Genomic DNA, 21,083 nt, shown 5'->3' on the forward strand with positions numbered 1-21,083 from the left:
ATGGGGAATGGAGATGTTCCAAGAACACATTGTTGGAAATGGGCTCCCACCTGGAACCTATCTTCGCTAGGTCATCAGCTGCTTGATTCTTGAACCGGGGTATGTGCTGGAGCTCTAACCCTTCAAACTTCTTTTCCAACTTTCTTACTGCATTGCAATAGTCGGTAATAGCTGGGCTCCTGATGTCCCACACCTTCATCACTTGTTTGACCACTAAATCTGAGTCATCGTAAACCATTAGGCGACGGACACCGAGTGAAATGGCCATACGCAACCCATACAGAAGTGTCTCATACTCAACTTCATTGTTGGAGGAATCAAAGTGAATCTGGAGAACATAATTGAGTTTATTGCCTCGTGGAGATACCAGGACAACTCCAGCACCAGAACCGTTCAACATTTTGGACCCATCAAAGAACATAGTCCAATGTTCTGAGTGAATCTGAGTCGGTTGCTGTTGTTCAATCCACTCGGCGAGGAAATCTACAATTGCTTGGGACTTGATTTCTTTCTTTGCCTCAAACTTGATATCCAACGGAAGGAGTTCAATCGCCCACTTTGCCACTCGACCAGTTACATCTCTATTGTTCAGAATTTCTGATAGTGGAGCGCCGCTGACGACTGAAACTGAGTGATCTAAAAATTAGTGTGCAACTTTATTTGCAGTCAAGTAGATTCCATAAGCAAGCTTCTGATAATGCGGGTATCTCTGCTTGGACGGAGTTAAGACTACAGAAATATAATACACTGGCCGTTGAACCTTGTAGGCTTTGCCTTCTTCTTCCCGCTCGACCGTGAGTACTGTGCTGACAACCTGTCTAGTGGCTGCTATATACAGTAGTAGAGGCTCTTTGCTGACTGGGGAAGCAAGCACTGGCTAGGTGGAAAACAGGGCTTTGAGCTCTACAAACGCTGCTTCAGCTTCAGGAGTCCACTCGAACTTGTCAGACTTCTTCATCAATTGGTAAGAGGTAATGCCTTTTCACCAAGATGAGAAATGAATCGACTCAGGGCGTCCAAACAACCAGTAAGCTTCTGAACGTCATGCACACGCACAGGGCATTTCATTCGGAGGATTGCGCCAACTTTCTCTGGGTTTGTGTCGATCCCTCATTCAGAAATGAGGAAACTAAGTAACTTTCCACCTGGGACTCCGAATGTGCATTTCGATGGATTAAGCTTGATATCATATCTCCTCAAATTAGCAAAGGTTTCAGCAAGGTCGGTCAGCAGGTCGGAACCTTTGCGTGACTTGATCACGATGTCATCCATGTATGCTTCCACATTCCAACTGATTTGAGTGAGCAAGCACTTCTGAATCATGCGCACGAATGTGGCACCAGTATTTTTGAGACCAAAAGGCATGGTAACATAGCAAAAACACCCGAATGGGGTGATGAAGTCGGTCTTTATTTTGTCGGGTCCATACAGTCGGATCTGATGGTACCCAGAATACGCATCCAAAAAGGAGAAACGCTCACACCTCGTAGTAGAGTTGACAATCTGGTCGTTTCGGGGGAGAGGGAAATGATCTTTCAGGCATGCCCGATTGATGTGTTTGAAGTCGATGCACATGCGAAGTGAATCATCTTTCTTGGGGACCATAACGACATTGGCGAGCCACTCGGAGTGGTATATTTCTTGAATAAACTCAGCTGCCAGAAGCCGAGCCACTTCCTCGCTAATGGCCTTCCTTTTCTCCATGGCGGACTGACGGAGATACTCCTTGACTGGTTTTACTTTCGGGTCAGCTCACAAATGGTGCTTAGCCAATCCCCTGGGTACACCTGGCATGTTAGATGGTTTCCATGCGAAGATGTCCCAGTTCTCATGGAGGAACTGGATGAGCGCTTCTTCCTATTTGTTGTTGAGTGTTGTTGAAATATGGGTCGGAGCAGCATTGGGGTCAGTCGGATGAATGTGTATAGGTTTTGTTTCACCGTATGACTGAAATGCAAACTCTGAAGTAGGCTTCTTAGCTCGCAACAAACCACTGAGTCGGTGATCTTCTTGTACTCTTCCATTTCTACTGCTGCCATCTGTTCATCGGCAATTTTGAACCTTTCTGGAGGCACTCTTCTGCCCTCTGCCGATTACCAGTGACTGTAATCACACCTTTGGGACCAAGCATCTTCAATTGGAGGTACACGTAACATGGTCGAGCCATGAAACGAGCATTCGGAGTCCTGCCCAAAATAGCATGATAGGCACTGTGAAAGTCTACGACCTCAAACGTCAACTTTTCCTTGCGGTAATTCTTGGAATCACCAAAAACCACATCCAAGGTAATTTGGCCAAGTGAATCAGCCTTCTTCCCCGAAATGACTCCGTGGAAACGCATGTTGCTTTCAGAGAGTTTGGACATCAGAATGTCCATCCCTCGGAGGGTCTCAGCATACAAAATGTTCAGACCACTGCCACCATCCATAAAAACCTTGGTCAATCGGGTGCCTCCAACGACTGGGTTGACCACCAACGCCTGCCTCCCGGGGATAGCAACGTGCGCTGGGTGATCTGACTGGTCGAATGTGATAGGAGTCTTGGACCACTTCAGATATGGTGTTGTCGCTGGAGCGACCATGTTCACTTCTCTATTGATGACTTTCAGTCGACTTTTACTTTCTAGGTCAACAAAAATCACCAAAGTGGCATTGACGTTAGGGTAACCATTGTACCCCTCTTTGTCCTCATCCTTATCAGAATCCTTTTCTTTTTCACTGGGCTGACCCTCTCGGAAGCTCCGAATCAGGAGTCGACACTATCGAGTGGTATGCTTGGGGTAAATCAGGTTTCCCTCTTCATCCGTTTTAGTGTGTATATGACATGGCAAATCTAGCACATAATTTCCTGCTTGATCTTTCACCTTCTTAGGGATCCATGGCCCCTTAGGCTTTCCTTTGAATTTTCCTTGGGTCACAACTGCGGCTTCACCAGGAGCACCTGGTTCGGCTTTGCGCTTCTTCTTCCAACTGGAATTCCCTCCTCCAGTGTCCTGCGTGACTGGTTTGTTGTTGCCATTGTGGAGTCGGTCTTCTTCCGCGCCATTAGCGTACAGATTGGCTATTTCCATCATCCGGGCCAGGGTCATATCTCTTGTCCGACCGAATTTCAGGTTAAGCTCTCTATACTGAATGCCCTCCTTGAATGTGCAAACTGCCTGGTGTTGTGACACATTCTCCATTGTATGATGCAAAGTGGTCCATCTTTGGATATAATCCATCAGAGTTTCATTCGGTTTCTGAACACAATGTTGTAATTCTGTCAACCCTGCAGGCTGCTTGCAAGTGCCCTCAAATGTCCTAACAAACACTCGGGCCAACTCTTCCCAACTGAATATACTGCCAGGAGCCAACTGATTCAACCATGCTCTAGCTGAACCTTCCAACATCAAGGGGAGGTGTTTCATGGCCACATCATCATTACCACTGCCAATCTGTACCGCCACTCAGTAGTCCTCTAGACAAGTATTGGGCTTCGACTCACTGGTGAACTTACTCACCCCAGTCGCCAAACTGAAGTTGGGAGGGATTTCTGCGGCCCTGATGGCTCTGCTGAAACACTTAGGCCCGGAAACATGCACTCGACTGCGTGTCGGACGATCTCTGTCTTGTCCTTCTCTGTGGGCTCTGTTCCGGTCGACCATACCTTGTACCAAAATTAACCTTGCATCAAATCTGGGTTCTCTGGGGTCGACTACAAGTCTTCGCTCATCACCAAACGGACGACTATCATCATACTGTCGGTGTGCATACGATCCGCCCCTCGGAGGGGACGTAAGCACTCGACGACGGTCTTCACGGTTGAGCTGATGATCATATTGCTCGTGGTTCTGACCCAAGTACTTCTCTTGACGGTGTCCTCAGCCCTCATGCCACAGAGGCGATCTTGGGCTGTGAGCCGAATGGACAGTATCTGCTACCACAGACCTGCTATGGATCATGTTGCGCGACTGGGAAACTGCTATGTTCTGCTCTCCTGCTGCCCGGAGCAGCGCTCGGATCTGCATCAACCCTCTTCCAGCCTCCGATTGGGATGGCTGGATCGACTCTGCTATACGGGCTACAGCAGTAAGATTCTGAATCGGAGTGCGGTATACCTGAGGTTCAAGCGGAACAATTGTCGCAATCATCGACTGGATTCCGGGATCTGTCGTCGAGCGTGCTCGTCGAGTGAATGCTGAAGGTTCTCCAGTCGTGCGCGCTCAGCCAAAGTTGCCAGGCACGCGGACTCCAAGGCCCGAGCCTTAGAGGTTTCTCCGACAATGGGAGTGTGGAGCGCCTCGACATTGCGACGGTGTAGTTCCTCCCTCTTTTGCGAAGTGAGGGCATCAGGACGATATTCCTCGTTAACACGCGACGGATCGCCGCCACCATCGCTGCTGCCACTGCGACAGTAACTAGGCGGGCTGCGCGGCCTGTCAACCATCAGGACTTCCGCCGCAGGGTCGCTGCTGTCACACTTGGACAGGGTCTCAACGGAGCCAGTCGATACGTCAAACAGCCCGTAGAGAGATTTGTCGGGCTCGATTGACGTGAGTTGAGGGGTGGTCGACTGATGAGCCACCGCATGCTTTACCCACCGCTGAAGCCACGATCGACCAGATCGCTTGCGATGAAGAACATCAGGGAGCGAAGATGCTGAGGGAGCCGACCGATACTGAGTCGACGGCTGCCGCAGAAGGACGTCGTGGACGCATGCGCGAAAGTGCGTTGCCCCACGGACGGGGAGCGCCTCGATGTCAAGGGGGGCCTCCTGGAGCCAGACGGAGTCGTCGGCAATGAAAACGAGCGCGCCGAGACGGATCTTGCGGTCCTCAACCAAACCGCCACCGGAAACCATGATGATGGAGATTGGGAAAATTGCAACCTCACCGGAAGTCGCTAAGACACCTGCCCCAAGGTGGGCACAAACTGTCGTTGTACTAAGTCTGACAGTAAGAGTAGGGGATATGTATGAGGAGGCAAGATCCTAGCTATGGTGAGATTGTGCACGCAAGATTTACGAGTTCAGGCCCTTCTCCGAGGAAGTAACAACCCTACGTCTTGGTGCCCGGAGGTTTGGTTGACTTGATTATGCGTGAAGTTACAGAGGGTGCGAACCCTTGTGTCAGTGGAGGGGGAGGCTTATATAGAGTGCGCCGGGACCCCAGCCATCCCACGCTACACAGGGTTCAATGTACATTAAGGCAGGGCGTTATTGGTAACACCACCTATAAAGAGCTATAAATGACCTTCAAGACCATAGAGTGAACGCCTGACCGTTGTCATCCTGAGTGACGTTAGGTCTTCCATACTCCGAGTGGTTTCTTGTATCGTCGAGTGACTTCGTCTTGGTCGAATGGAATTGGGGTATCCGAGTGAGGTTGAAGGTCGAGTGGATTGCACTCCTTGGTGAACTCAGTCGGTTTCTTCTTTTGTGCTTTGAATGCCTTTGGGCCTAGAGAAGTGACCTTGGGTAGGGTGTCTAGGTCAGGCCTATGACCCTACCCTAGGTGCATGCCATCGTCAACCCCTTCTATCATTGGGTGAGGATACGGAAGATTGAACCCAAAACTAAGCACCTTTCCCATTGCAAGAAAAACCAATCTAGTTGGCCAAACCAAACCGATAGTTCGAAGAGAAATACAAAAATATCTTTATCATGCATAAAAGAGTTCAGAGAAGACTCAAATGATATTCAGAGATAATTTGATCATAAATCGACAATTCATCGGATCTCAACAAACACACCAAAAAATAATATTACATCGGATAAAACTCTAAGAACATCAAGGAGAACATTTTATTGAAAATCAAAGAGAGAGAAGAAGCCATATAGCTACTAGATATGGACCCTCAGGTCGGTCGTAAACTACTCATGCTTCATCGAAAGGGCAGCAAGGTTGACGTAGAGGCCCTCCGTGATTGAATCCCCCTACGGCAGGGTGCCGGAAAAGGCCCCAAGATGGGATCTCACGGAAACAGAGGCTTGTGGCGATGGAAAAGTATTTTTTTGGATGCTTTTGATGTTGGGAGGATATTTGAGAATATATAGAGGTGGAACTAGGGTTGGAGGACTCCCGACGGGCCCACAAGCTAGGGGGGTGCCCCTTGGGGCGGGCCCTAGAGGCTTGTGACCTCCTCGGGACTCTTCTGGCCCTCTCTCCAAGTCACGTATGTGTCTTCTGGTCCAAGAAAAATCATCGTAAAGTTTTATTCCGTTTGGACTCCGTTTGATATTCCTTTTCTGTAAAAGTCAAAAATAAGGAAAAAAACAGAAATTGGCACTGGGCTCTGGGTTAATAAGTTAGTCCCAAAAATAACATAAAGTAGCATATTAATGCATATAAAAAATCCAAAATAGATAACATAATAGGATGGAATAATCACAAATTATAGATACGTTGGAGACGTATCAGCTAGTCGTATCCACGGGTACCGTCCATACCAACAATTTCCAAGGAATTTATTATTTGACAACATAAAGTAATTTTCTTTTTCATTTCGGGACTATGGCATCCCTATTACCGTCGTACTCTCGTGCAATAACAAGTGAATAAACACTCATCTTGAGAATAACACATCTAGCATGGAAAATATTGGCCACCCCCTGCCGCTTCATGAGCGGTACGGGCACACAAAAAGGAAGTTAATTTTGAAAATTAGAGATGGCACATACAAATTTACTTAGAATGGCATGGAAATACCACATATAGGTAGGTACGGAGGACTCATATGGCAAAACTGGGTTTAAGGATTTTGGATGCACCAGTAGTATCTCTACTTAGTACAAATGAAGGCAAGCAAATAGATTGAGAAGCAACCAACCAAGAAACGAAAATTCCCATAAGCGAGCATTAAGCATAACTAACACCGAATAATGCACCACAAGTAGGATATAATTTCATTGCATAACTATTGGCTTTTGTGCTTACATAGGGAATCACAAACCTTAACACCAATATTCTTACTAAAGCATAATTACTCATCAACAAGATTCACATATCACTATCATCATATCTCAAAACTATTACAAAGAATCAAGTTTATTTTGTCCAATGATCTTCATGGAAGTTTTTATTATATCCCTCTTGAATATCTATCACTTCGGGACTAATTTCATATGTTGCAACTGCTTTTGATAGGCTCAAACAAATTTAAGTGAAGAACATGAGCATAAAGATTTTCATCTCTCAAAATAATATAATTTATGCATGAGAGAATTTCTTAAAGAAAATTACTAACTCTCAAATAAATCTAAGTGTAGCATGAGAGTAATTCCGTGCTCAAAAAGATATAAGTGAAGCACTAGAGCAATTCGATAGCTCAAAACAATTTAAGTGAAGCACATAGAGCAATTCTAATAAACCATAGAATAATTTGGCTCTCTCAAATAGGTGTGTCCAGCAAGGATAGATGAGACAAACTAAGAAGAAAAACAAGCAAAGACTAATATAATACAAGACGCTCCAAGCAAAACTCATGATATGTGACGAATAAAAATATAGCTCCAAGTAAAATTACCGATGGTTGTTAGAAGAAAGAGGGGATGCCTTGTGGGGAATCCCCAAGCTTGGTTGCTTGGTTATCCTTGAATATTAACTTGGGGTGCCATGGGCATCCCCAAGCTTAGGCTCTTTTCACTCCTTATTCCTTCATCCGTCGTGATATCACCCAAAACTTCAAAACTTCAATCACACAGAACTTAACAAAACCTCTGTGAGATCCGTTAGTATAATATAGCAAATCACCACTCTAAGTACTGTTGAAAACCATTCATATTTTATTTTTGCATTATTCCTACTATATTCTGACTTTAGCATGGCTTATACCCCCGATACAATCCATAGATTCATTGAAATAAGCACACAACACAAAGAAAATAGAATCTGTGAAAAACAGATCAGTCTATAGTAATCTGGAAACTTTGTATACTTCTGCAACTCCAAAAATCCTAGAAAATCAGTACAGCGTAGGCAATTTCTATATCAATCTTGTGTAAAAAATCAGAATTTTATCACGCTTCTGTAAATTTAAACAATTCTACTACTGGGCACAAAAGTTTCTATTTTTCAACAAGATCAAATCAAGTATCACCCAACATAATCCCAAATGCTTTACTTATACTACTATAGGATGCTGCTAACGCAAACGGTTCAGATTTGCGATGGCGGAGCCATCAAACACGGTGCGATGGCGGAAACTGTGTGCGATGCAATAATCGCAAACGGTTGTGTAAAAGAACCGTCAAAAAAGGTGCAAAAAATTTGCGATGGCGGAGCCATCAAACACGGTTCAGATTTTAGTTCCGTGTGCGATGTAGGGTATACAGTTCAGTCCAATGAACTATTTGCGATGAGGAGGAACAAAAGAAACGGGCAGCCTGATGAAGGCGTGTGCGATATACATCATACGGTTCACTCGGATGAACTGTTTGTGATTAGGCAACACAAAAGAAACAGTCAGCCAGATCAAGGTGTGTGTGATTGAGGGCATACACTTCAGAGGATTAACTGTTTGCGATTAGGCAACAGAACAGAAACGGGTCAGCCAGATCAAAGTGTCTGCGATTGATGGCATACACTTCACATGGATGAACTGTTTGCGATTAGCCACAACAAACTGAAACAATTAGATAGATCAACTGTTTGCGCTAGACGGGCACACACATTCTAATTAAAAGAAGCATGCGCGATGGTAATAACAAGCGCGCACAGTTGTGTGCTGACATTGCCTATTGCGGTGCACCCTATGGTGCAAATGCCACGTACACCTTCCAAGAATAGTGCCACACTTATAACCGTTAGTAAATTTTGAGTATGCATCCCGTCGCATTCTAAATTGCAAACCTGTTCACACCGATCAAAACCTAAACAGTTTCCCACTTAGGAGTGTATTACTACTCGGTTAGAAATACTACTACTACTCCAAGATGACTAGACATTCCTCCTCAACTCCTCATCCACAAAAACAAACAAGCCATTCATCATCGTTCCCTTGCATCTGCCATGGCCAGACTGAGTTCTGGGTTGAGAGATTGCCACTAGGGAGATGCGAGCATGGAAGCAAAAGAATGAGAGATGTCTCGCCTCACTGCGAACGCAGCCGGCATGTCCCACCGCGTGGCCATAGTAGCACAAAGGTCCCACCGCGCTGCCGAAGCAGCACGCATGTCCCGGCGCTTCATCGATGCGGCAGACTGGTCCGGCCACACTGCGGAAGGGGAAGAGATCTCCCGCCGCGCCATGAATGCAGTAGAGATGTCCTCCCGCACCGCATCAGCCTGGGAAAATGTCTCGCAGGTAGGCGAGGACTCTTACAGGCACATGCATGCGATCGTCCATAGCCAAATGGATCAAATCTCCGGCTGGGCGAGGTTGAAGGACGACATGAAAGCCTCTTTTGCCAGCGTCATCCATCAACTAAATGAGAGCAATGCGAAGCTCCGGCCCGGGCGTGACCTGCTAAGGGCGAAGATCATCAGAAGTGCGGAGCAGCAGGACGAGACCACTGCCTTGTTGAAGAGGACCGAAATCTTCATCGAGAAACTTATGGACGAGAATGCCATGCTGCGCATCAAGCACAGAAGGCTGGTGGAGGAATCCATGGATGCTCTCAAGCAGCATCTTCAGGACAAGAAAGAGCTCATCGCCGCTCGCCGCGAAGACTATATCCCGCTGCCTGCAGCAACATATCAAGAAAGTAGAGATCAACGAGCCAGATAGTTGTCTTCCCTCTTCTTTTGCCCTTGTGTATTGCGGGCGTTGCCGCATGTGGCTTTTTTTAATTATGTGCCTAAATATGTAAGACAAATATTATCCACTATCATCGTCCTTATATTCATCATGCTTGCTATAAGTCATAGTCGATGGTATATAGGTCCGTCAGATCTTACATCAAGATCTGTGCAAAACTTTCTTTTCAAATTTTCATTTTTCTCTCTTAAATCTCAGTCCAGTGAGACATATAGCCACGCCATAGAACAGGGGCTCGGGCGCCATTAATGGAGACGTTGGGAGGGAGGTGCACGGCGGGTAGCGGTCAAAGGGCTCTCCTCCCGATGAGCACGCGCAGGGGTCTGATCGCATGCCTCGTGTACTCAAATAGATACTCCGCACAACACCTCCTAGCCAATAAAAAAAGGGACGCGTGGCGGAACATAATTTGTAAGTAGAACACCCACGGTTTCAATAATACTTGTGTTTCCGATTTGTAACGACAACACTTGTTCCAAAATGACTTTGTTGATTGTTAATGTGTGCGCCTTCGCAAACCGGACAGAAAAATTATCATTGCATGTTGGTGCCATGTCATGACACCATGCCAAGTTTCATGATTTTCAGGCGTGTTTTGGATTTACAGGAATTAAAAAACCAAGTTTCTCAATCTTTCTGTCCGTGCCACCACTCCCAGATGTTTGAATTTCTTTCCCATTTCTTGCATGGGACCTAGAAATTTACCCAAGGACACACATGTGATTTTTTAAACAACATTGGTGCACTGGAGCCTGTGCTTGTAGTTCAAATTTGAATTATGCACATTAAATGCGTAGAAACTCAATTAGTGTATAAAAAAGGCCAAACGAACCCGGAATTGTTCCAAAATTTAGCACGATACTTCTATTTGGTCTAATCTTCCTGTGTAAAAAAATTAAGGCGGGAGAAGGCAGTGTACATATGTCGTTTCGCAGACGGAGGTGACACATTCCCTCTTGGAACCACGAGCCTTCTTGAGGGAAGATCCGGTTTGCAAGAAGCTTACACCAAAGCTTGTCCCAATTCGGCCAAAAAATTACCGCAGCATGTTGGTGCCATGTCATGACACCATGCCAAGTTTCATGATTTTCGGCGTGTTTTGGATTTACAGGAATTAAAAAACCAAGTTTCTCAATCTTTCCGGCCGAGCCACGACGCCTAGATGTTTGAATTTCATTCCCATTTCTTGCATGGGACCTATAAATTCACCCAAGACACATGTGATTTTTCAACAAACTTTGGTGCATTGGAGTATGTGCTTGTAGTTCAAATTTGAATTATGCACATTAAATGCCCAGAAACTCAATTAATGCATAAAAATGCCAGACGAACCCAGAATAATTCCAAATTTAAACACGACAGTCATGTACTAGTTGCATGTTCACTGTACATAAATGTTCTAGCAATTGAAACACCATCCTTTCCCTCCGCAACACCATTTTGTCTTTCAAAACATAATGAAAAAATCAGGTATACCACAAACAGTTTACTAGAAAGAATCGTGTGGGATGTGATATAAAATATCTTGGCTCACCGTCTTGTCTGGATTACGCAGGAAGCTTCGTCATCTACAGTCCACCACCCCCGCTTGAACCACACTTGCGCGCCAGTTTCTCGCAGCACCGAGCGAAATTTTTTTGCCACCATGGAAATATCTATCTCCCCGCCCCTCCCTCCTACCAAAAGCCACATTTCCACTGTTCATCCTAGCTTTCCAAGTTCAAACCTTCACTGCTGCTTACTGGCAGCTCAACCTCCTCACCGGCGACCCTTCTTCTTGTAGCGCCGCCTCCTTGCCGCCTACCCTTCTTCTTGCAGCGCCGCCTCCTCACCGGCGACCCTTCTTCTTGCAGTGTCGCCTCCTCGCCGGCGACCCTTCTTCTTGCTGCGCGGCCTCCTCGCCGCCGACCCTTCTTCTTGTTGCGCGGCCTCGTCGATATGGTCAGGTAATCCACACCCCACCCACACCATCCTCCTCCTTTCCCATCCCACATGCCCCGACCGATAGCGCGACACCTTCCACTGAAATCACTGCCCCCTCCTCCAATTAAGCACCGCCCACAGCCATTTTGCATGCAGTATAACGTGGAGCTCAGTAGCATGCGGCCGCACGCGAGCACGAGCTCGCTATGGCTGCCATGCGTGTCGACCGCCAGATCTTGGAGGAGCACCTCGTCTTCGAGGCCACCGTCGACACCACCACGCGGTTGTCTACTTTAAAATACAGTTCATGTTGTTTTCTCGAGGCCACCACCAGTGCCTTCTAGTGATTTGTCCTCTATAATGTTAATATGCAATCTGATGTTTAGTTAATAGTTTGGTCCTCTGAAATGTAATGTTCAGCTAACTCTTTGGTTCAACAATTGCTACATTTTGTAGTACTGTTCTCAAGCATTCTTTGTTTTGTTAAATGTCTTATCTTCCAGTACTTGTTTCTATTCTTCAATATCATGCTCAGTTAACTATTTTGGTTCATTTGGTCTGTGTCCATTTAACTGTTTGGTTTGGTTCTGCAATTTGATTTTCATTTGCCGTGGGTACAATTTTGTATTGTTATGCATGTGACACCAATCAAATTTGGCTGTACTCAATACATATTATACTGATAGTATGGCAACTCTCAGTTAACCTGATCAAGATCTTCCTTATGTTTGTTGCAGGGAAACAAAGAGAGACATTGCAGTTTACCATCGAGGTTTGTTCAAGCAGGGTCATTTGGCTAATAGCACATTATTGTGCAGTTGCAGGAATCATTCTAATATTTAGGTTTCTTACAATTTGGTCTTGCACATGTAGGTCCTTCTATTAGAGGCTTAGACCCACTATTCGTCCCATTTTGCATATGGGAAAATGAGATGTCCATGAATATCAGTCAAGTCAAGAAACTCAGAAAGATTGTTAGGATGAAGAAACTTGCGACGAATAAGAGCAAGATCTTTGTTTGCACAATGAAGAAGACATCAGTCAACTATAGGATGGTACCAACTCTTTTACCTTATTTTTACCCCTTGCACCATTTCAAAATTTACAACAGCGTTTTATGCATAGCTTTGTTTTCAGTACTTTTCAAAGCAGTTCACCGATGATTACCTCTCAAACCACCTGCATGGTCAAGAGGTGAGGAAGGTATTCATTCAACACCCATGATACAATATTGAAGTCTTGCTGAAGAGGACAAAGGTTGGGTGGGCATTTATCCATACCCACTGGCGTAAAGTTGCAAGGACATTCAACATCACTGAAGGCCCAATATTTGCCTTCGGCTCCTGCAATTTCCCAGATGAGATTCATCTGTCTATTTACCGTGTATGATGCTACTTTCCAAAGGTTTTTGATGCTGCGTGTGAAACTTAGTGCTGTTGTGTAATGGCGTAACTGAGTGCCGAAGCTATCTGATGTAATTCGATTATGAAATCCTGGTTGCTTTTATACGGATATGAAATATCTGGCGTGTTTTATAAGAAATATCAGTTTGATTAGTGCATGGATTATCTATAATAGGCTAATTACCCTGCTTATTGGGGTTTTCTATTGTAGACGGTTACTCAGACAACACCGTGGGCGATGAACTCAAACAACCCACATGGTTTCTATAAAGTAGGCGTGTTCGATCAACTAACAATCACACATGGTTTCTGGCAGCGAACTATTTTTGTTAGGCCACCTTGCACAAACGTTTCCACACAAAGAACTGTGTGTAATATACATACCTACGGAAATGTTTTTCTAGGATTCATCATGTGGGATGTACATACCTACGGAAATAATTTTCTGGGATTCACCATGTGGGATGTATATACCTACGGAAATGATTTTCTGGGATTCATAGTGTGCGATGTACATACCTACGGAAATGATTGGGTTTCGATGCCTCGCCCGATCACACACGAGCTCATTTGGTGTCCCAGGAGGGCCTATCCCCAATGGTTTCTGGGTCATGTGGGAAGGACCCCCCTATCGCCCACACTCACTTGGCGACGGTTCCAAATGTCATCGGGGAAAGGGGTTAAAAACCGTTTGTATAGCACGTCGTTGTACCAGTGTTAGCCCAAACATTAATTATAACATAAAACACAATCATAATAGTAACATAATTGTGAAAACACTCAAGAACAGAAAGAAAAAGGCAAAAATAAATTTTATTCATTGTAGGTCTAGACCAAAAGCTTGTAGCTCGTGAGCTTAATAAACGCTCGATAGTTCGGCTCGTTAAGCTAGTAGCTCGCTTCGTAATGAACACAACCAATCATTGATTTTGGCTCGCTAAGCTTAACGAACGAGCTAACGAGTTTCACGAGTAGCTCGTTAGGCTCATTAGTAACAACATAATACATGTTTTCATTTTACGTGACAAAATTTTTGTAGCACCTCATCCCATCTATTCAATCTAATCGACATAGAAGGCAACAAACTAGTGCACTTATTTGTGTGGTCATCATATTTCATCTTAAAAACAACACCTACACACTCTCATGTAGAATGTAAAACATTATAATCTGTTAACGAGCGTTCACGAGCTTAACGAGCTTCAAATGAACCGAGCCAAACAGGGTTTTCTGCTTGTTAATCTTAACGAGCTTAAAGAGCCAAGCCTTAACGAGCATGAGCTTAAAGAGTCGAGCAACTCATTAATCCAACCCTAATTCATTGGGTTGCCTCCCAACAAGTGCTATCTTTTTATGCTCCTAGCTAGGCATAACGCATAGATCCAAGTATTGTCATCTTTGGTTTTTGCCCCATAGGATGCCCTCCTGATTGATTCATATGGTGGATTAATTCTTGTTCTAGGTAAGTGTTCCATACCCTTTCTTAGTGGAAATTGAAATTTAATATCCCCTTCTTTCATATCAATCACGGCACCTATAGTGCGTAAGAACGGTCTACCAAGTATGATAGGGCAAGACGGATTGCAGTCAATATTAAGAACAATAAAATCTATGGGCATATAATTCCTATTTGCAAGAATAAGAACATCGTCAATTCTTCCCAAACCTTTTTAATAGTAGAATCCGCTAGGTGCAAATTAAGAGAACATTCTTCAATATCGGTAAGACCAAGCACATCACATAAAGATTTCAGAATAATGGAAACACTAGCACCCAAATCACATAAAGAAAAACACTCATAATTTTTAATCTTGACTTTAATGGTAGGTTCCCACTCATCATATAAATTTCTTGGAATTGAGATCTCTAATACAAATTTTCTTCTAAAGCTTTAATCATGGCATCTACGATATGTTTAATAAAAGCTTTATTTTGTTCATAGGCATGAGGTAAATTTATCATGGATTGCAACAAAGAAATATATTCAATCAAAGAGAAATTATCATAATTAAAATCTTTGTAATCCAAAAGAGTGGGCACATCACTAGTTAAAGTTTTGACCTCTCCAAACCCACTTTTAGCAATTTTTTCATCAAGATTTTCACCCTCCGAATCATTAGGACGCCTTCTAACTAAAGTTGACTCTTCTTCAGTCCCTTTATCATCAATTTTAATCTTACTAAACAAGGAATCAACAGAAGAAACACCAATTGTTTTAAGATCTTCATCATTTTCATGAAAGAAATCAGTAGAGAACGCAAATCATTAAGATCAATGGAGCACTTTTACTAGCAACCAATTTCATAAGAGCATCAACTTTTTCACTCAAAGTACTAATTTTTCAACCGAATTAACCATTTTACTAGTAGGTGCTCTTTCGGCATGCCATTGTGAACAATTTGCCATAATATTATCAAGCAATTTAGTAGCTTCACCCAAAGTAATCTTCATAAAAGTACCACCTGCGGCGAAATCTAAAAGATTTCTAGAAACAAAATTCAACCCCACATAAATTTTTTGTATGATCATCCAAAGATTTAAACCATGAGTATGACAATTTCTTTGCATCAATTTCTTTCTTTCCCAAGATTTGCAACAAGTTCATGCTCATGTTGCTTAAAATTCATGATTTGAGGTCTAAGGGAATTGATTTTCGCGAGCGGAAAATACTTAGTAATAAAAGCGTCTTTGCACTTATCCCAAGAATCAGTACTATTGCGAGGCAAAGAAGAAAATTAAATTTTTGCATGATCCCGCAAAGAGAAAGGAAACAATTTCAAGTTCGCAATATCATTGTCCACATCTTTTTTCTTTTGCATGTCACACAATTCTACGAATGTGTTTAGATGGGACGTGGCATCCTCATTAGGAGTACCGGAAAATTGATCTTTCCTCACAAGATTCAAGAAAGCAGCATTATTATCACAAGATTCCGCATTAGTGGCGGGAGGAGCAATCGGAATGCTAATAAAATCATTATTACTGGTATTGGAAAAATAACACAATTTGGTATTTTCTTGAGACATCATAACTACGCAAACAGGAATGTAAACAAAAAGATAGATTTGACAAAAACGGTGAACGAAAAAGAGAGCGAATAAAATGACAAATTTTTGTGATGTGGGGGAGATGAAAATGAGAGAAAAATCTTATATTTACTAATTGGAGGCACCTTTCAAGTCCTCTAATTAATCCATGTCATTAACATTAATTACACCGTAGGATTGTAGAATCTACATTCAGGATATAAGGAAAACATACATAACATAGATGGTCTCGATGTCCCATAAAGAAGCCATGTGACACGTTCAACGTTATTAGTGAAACAAAAGAAAGAAAAACATCCATCCGATTCCTCAAAAAAAAGGCAGGCCTCCAACCATAAAGGGTCCAATCCAATTTAAAAGGGGGGGGGGGACTTCACGATGCTGCTGATTGCCTTCAAAAGAAAGCAGCGTCCATGAATAAAATATTCTACCAATTAAAATCTAGGTGGACTCCTAGACATGGACGCTGCCTCCTCCCTTCCAATCCTCCTTCTCATCCCTATGGCAGGTAGCCGTGATTTTTCTCTTTCGACTCAAGTGTCCTCAGCTCTCCTGTTCATGTTCCTCTCCATCATTACCTGCCATAGGCTCTCCTAATCGTGTTGATATATCCCGCATCTTCACAAGTATGTTGTCAAATTTAAATACAATCAAAATTTGTACTACTTTACTTTCTGCTCCTAATAAACGATCTAAACAAAGTAGCATGCCGTTCTTCTACAAGGAAGGCTGATCTGCTTCACTAATTAGTTGGACAGGATGGGGAAGAGTACATTTGCCCTACCAGGATAAGTCTTTTTAGATGGAGCGGCTCATGTCACAAATTTATGGCGTGTACTGACCGGCTGAACGAGCTCCTCCTGAACACCACCGGTTGCCTCATAAGTAAAATAAATTTTTAGCTATTAAAATATCTTCAAAATAACACCTAATGACTACATTAACAAAACAAAATCTGGATGTATCATTCGACATAAAAATGTAATATAAACACGTGATTATATATGGGATATTTTATATTTTGTGTAATATGGATACTAAGTATAATTTTTTTACAAAAAATCATAAAAGAAATTTCTTAAGCATATTTTGGTATGGAAAATTAAAATACGAATTATCTATTACACAGTTCCCGGCCATGTTAATAATAAAAATTAATCTGTAATAATTTATTGGTTAACAAAACAACATTTAATCTGAATAGTCTATGGCTATTAAGGCATGAGAGTATAGTTAATTCTCTGCTAACCCATAGTTCCCAAGGGAGGAATTTATCTTAAATGTCATGTACATATAAAATCTAATCAAGAAAGTGTTTTAAGATCAAATTGTACTTGCTTCTCTGGCAAATAGGAAGATGTATGTTTTTTGAGTAGGTGATAGAAAGCAAGATATATGCTACAATAGGGAAGTTAATCTTATACCCTTTAGAAACATATACATCATGGAGTTGAATTTGTAATCATGTTGTCCACAAATATAATAATAATCCATAACAACCTTTTTGTATCACTGTACAACATTTCTAATTTGCAACAACTTTGACAAATTTAATATTAAAAGTGCTAGCCCGTGCAGCTGCACGGGTTGATGACTAGTGGAAAATAATGTAAATTGCAAGGGGATTAGATTTGTGATTGGGAACCTGGTAGATGTGACTTGATCCTCCCCGATAATGGCATAAGAAATTCCTTTTGATGTCGCTTGAAACTGTGTTGGTATTTCCCCAAAGAGGAAGGGATGATGCAGCACAGCTACGGTAGGTATTTCCCTCAGTTATGAAACCAAGTATCAATCTAGTAGGAGTACCAAGCAAGTCTATGTAAATGGTACCTGCACACAAAGAACAAATACTTGCAACCTGGCGCGTAAGAGGGGTTTTCAAGCCCTCCTCGGTAAAAAGATAAAGTGTTTTGTGGTAGATTGGATAAATAGATCTCGATAAAATACAAAATAAAATAAATAATAAAAAGTGCAGCAAGGTATTTTTGGGTTTTTGGAAATATAGATGTAAAAATAAAAGTGGAAAATAATAGATTGGAAAGCAAATATGATAAAGGAATAGACCCGCGGGCCATAGATTTCACTAGTGGCTTGTCTCGAGAAATAGCACAGGGTGGGTAAACAAATTACTGTTGGGCAATTGATAGAAGATCAAAGAATTATGATGATATCCAAGGCAATGATCAATATATAGGCATCACGTCCAAGTTTAGTAGACCGACTCCTGCCTGCATCTACTACTATCACTCCACACATCGACCGCTATCTATCATGCATCCAGTGTGTTAAGTTCATGGAGGAACTGAGTAATGCAATAAGAACGATGACATGATGTAGAAAAGATCTAATCATGTAGGAATATATCCCATCTTGTTATCCTTAATAGCAACGATACATGTGTGTCTTGCTGCCCCTTCTGTCCCTGGGAAAGAACATCGCAAGATCGAACCCATCAGAAAGCTCCTCTTCCCATGGCAAGAAAAATTGATCTAGTTGGCCTAACTAAACAAATGATTCGAAGAAGAAATATGAGGATATAAATAATCATGCATATAAGAGATCAAAGAAGAATCAAATAGTATTCATGGATAAAAATCTGATCATAAACTCGAACTTCATCGGATCCCAACAAACACACCGCAAAAAGTCATTACATCAAATAGATCTCCAAAAGACCATTGTATTGAGAATCAAAAGAGAGAGAGGAAGCCATCTAGATACTATCTACGGACTCGTAGGTCTATGGTGGACTACTCACGCATCATTGGAGATGCACCAATGAGGATGATGAACCCCTCTGTGATGGTGTTAGATTGGATCTCGTGGTTCTGGAACTTGCGGCGGCTAGAATTCTGTTTCGTCGACTCCCGTAGGGTTTCTGGAATATTAGGGAATTTATAGGGCGAAGAGGCAGTGCAGGAGAGCTCCATGGGGCCCACAACCCACCTGGGCGCGTTTGGGCCTCTTGGCGTGCCCAGGTGTCTTGTGGTCCCCACGGGGATCCCCTTTGGTTCTTTCTTGGCCCCAAGGTGTCTTCTGGTCCAAAAAATCTCCAAAATGTTTCGCTGCATTTGGACTCCGTTTGGTACTGATATTATGCAAAGTAAAAAAAAGCAAAAAGAAGCAATTGGCACTGGGCATTATGTCAATACGTTAGTCCCGAAAAATGATATAAAGTTGCTATAAAATGATTGTAAAACATCCAAGAATGATAATATAATGGCATGGAAAAATAAAAAATTATAGATACGCTGGAGACGTATAACTTATGTTCTTGTATTCATGGTTATTATTATGTTGATATCAATTACTTCATTGTTTCTCTGTATTTACACCGTAAAAGAGATTACATGATAAACATGCTAGGTAGCATTCAACATAAAAAATACTATTGTTATCATTTACCTACTCAAGGACGAGCAGGAATTAAGCTTGAGGATGTTGATACGTCTCCAACGTATCTATAATTTTTTATTGTTTCATGCTATTATATTATCAATTTTAGATACTTTATATGCAATTTTATATCATTTTGGGAACTAACGTATTAACTCGGTACCCAATGTCGGTTCTTGTTTTCTGCATGTTTTTTGTTTTTCAGAAAATCAATACCAAACAAAGTCAAAACATGATGAAAACTTGAAGGTGTTTTTTCTGGACCAGAAGGGACCCTAGAAGCTTCGGGAGGAGGCCAAAAGATCTACGAGAGAGCCACAAGCTCACATGGCGCGCCCTAGGCGGTTCACAACTTGAGCTTGTTGGACCCACACAGCTCCATTTGACCTAATTACAAACTTATAAATTCCCATAAATCACAAAACCAACAGAGAGCCACCCGAAACAAATTTTCCGCCACCTTTGTTCTTCTGCGATCCCATCTAGAGGCCTTTTCTGATACTATGTCGGAGGAGGAATCGACCACGAAGGGCTTCTACGTTAACCTTGTTGCCTTTCCATGATGTGTGGGTAGTTCACCATAGACCTACGGGTCCATAGTGATTAACTAGGTGGCTCTTCTCTCTCTTTGATCTTCAATACAATGTTCTCCTCGGAGATCAATCTGATGTAATCTTCTTTCACGGTGTGTTTGTTGGGATGCGATCAATTGTGGGTTTATGATTGGAATATTAATTGAAAATAATTGAGTCTTTTATGAACTTTACTATGCATGATTATTATAGTTTTGTATTTTTCTCTACTCTATCCTTTTGGTTTGGCTAACCACATTTCTTGCCTCCTCTTGCCGCCGTCGGGAAAGGCGACAGCATGGCCATTGACCACCAAGCCGACCATTGCACCGGCAACCTCGATTCCATAGTCGTCCAACCCCATCATGTCGTCGTATATTGGGGGTGTGTTGGTATGTGCGGGTAACTTGCTAGCAAGGGGAATAGTAGTGAGTAGTCTATCGGTGTAAAAACCGGCGGATCTCGGGTAGGGGGTCCCGAACTGTGCGTCTAGGGTCGATGGTAACATGAGACAGGGGACATGATGTTTATCCAGGTTCGGGCCCTCTTGATGGAGGTGATACCCTACGTCTTGCTTGATTGATCTTGATGATTATGAGGATTACAAGAGTTGATCTACCACGAGATCATTGTGGCTAAACCCTAGAAGTCTAGCCTGTATGATTGTGATTGTCTCTACGGACTAAACCCACTGGCTTATATAGACATCGGAGGGGCCTAGGGTTATACAAAGTCGGTTTACAAAGGAAGGAATCTACATATTTGAATGCCAAGCTTGCCATCCACGCAAAGGAGAGTCCCATCCGGACACGGGAGGAAGTCTTTTGTCTTGTATCTTCATAGCCCATTAGTCCGGTGTAACACCCACGATGCGGCTATATCTCCCACGTGTCGGGGCACGACTTAGAGGCATAGCCGCATGGTAGGTTTGTCGCAAGAGGGGTAATCTTCACAAAATCCCATGTACTGAATAAGAAAGGGATAAAGAGTTGGCTTACAATCGCCA

Source organism: Triticum dicoccoides, chromosome 1A (assembly GCF_002162155.2).
Source record: "Triticum dicoccoides isolate Atlit2015 ecotype Zavitan chromosome 1A, WEW_v2.0, whole genome shotgun sequence".
Taxonomy (NCBI): domain Eukaryota; kingdom Viridiplantae; phylum Streptophyta; class Magnoliopsida; order Poales; family Poaceae; genus Triticum; species Triticum dicoccoides.